A 1470-nucleotide genomic window follows, 5' to 3' on the forward strand; every position below is an offset into this window, starting at 1 on the left:
ACCAATGAAAGGGAAGATATGCAAACATATTGAATAAGGTTATAATGCAGTAATTCGGTCGAAAGAAGTCCCTAATAAATAGATCCTATTTTTTCCATTTTTCGCGCATTTGCGCGTAAATCGGGGGCCAAATTAGCATTATTTCACTCGTGGAATGAATTTTACATAAAATAGGACACTTTTCATGCTAATATTCGCATGTTTTCGAGTTGTGTACTTGAAAACGAAAGTAGGGTGTTTATTCTGCGGACCGCTTTCTGAAATGCGGCAATATGAGGGTACCTGACTTCAGTTGACTTGCATTTCACTGCATACTATTCAACACCCCTTTTTCTTTTCGTTTTCTTGAAGCAAATATATGGATATCTTGTGGAAAGTAGGTCTACGACGGAGTGAAAATCTAAAAACTGTAACAAAATTGTTCTGAAGTAGCTGAATTTTATATGAAACAAAGAACAATTTCTTTTATTGGTATATAGCCATAACAAGAAATGTAGCTAAGTAATCTCCCTTGTATATTTGTGCTTTAATCATATAAACCGCTCATTACTAAAACACGGAACGGAACGGAATGGAACACTAAATGACATAATAATAGACGCTTCTATGAATTTGTTGCAGTATCAATTTCCAGACTTAGACAAGATTTACAAAAAGAGGGGAATACATTATTTTCGACTGAAGAATATGAACCTAAAGTGATAACATTACTATTATTACTGTCATTTTCATGATATTAAATTGCTGGAACCTAACAAATATAAAGCATGTGTAGTATATTCGTTCCTATTCGTTTTGTTACCCATGATAAACTGAATAGTGTCGAATGGATTCTGTTTCACGTCTTGCATTTATACTGTAATACCTGTTTGGTATACAAGAATGCCATCAAGTACAATTTGGCATGTAGACCGTAAGTTAGATTTCACATTTATAATGTGTGCGAAGTTTGGATAATGCCATTTTGGATAAAATCCAGCTGTTGAATAGTTTAAAGGCTAGATTTAACATTTCGTAACTGATATTGATTGAACTTTTACATTTTCGGATCGGATGAACATACCTATAAGCTACTTAATCCATAATCATAAATTAGTTTGTGACCTGTGTATGTAAACTTTATAATTAAGTGGATGGGGGCATATTTGCCTTTTTGAAATTGAGTGATTTCAAAATACATATGTTTTATAGACAAAGAATCCAGTTTGTCCGGAAATTATAATATTTTTATTCAATTTTCTAAAACTGATATGTGTTCTTGTTTGAATGTTTGAATTAAAACGGCACTTGCCTACTCATTTGAAAACGAAGTCTGAATGGTGAACATAGGAACGAACTTTTTACATACCCTTTACATGCTTGTGATTATTCAAGTTTTCAAAGTTCATTCTATAACTTCTCAGTATGCACGTTATACATCAAAATGAGAACACGTTTTAGTTAAATTAAAGTCACATGATCATAAAGGAT

Source organism: Mercenaria mercenaria, chromosome 5 (assembly GCF_021730395.1).
Source record: "Mercenaria mercenaria strain notata chromosome 5, MADL_Memer_1, whole genome shotgun sequence".
NCBI lineage: Eukaryota > Metazoa > Mollusca > Bivalvia > Venerida > Veneridae > Mercenaria > Mercenaria mercenaria.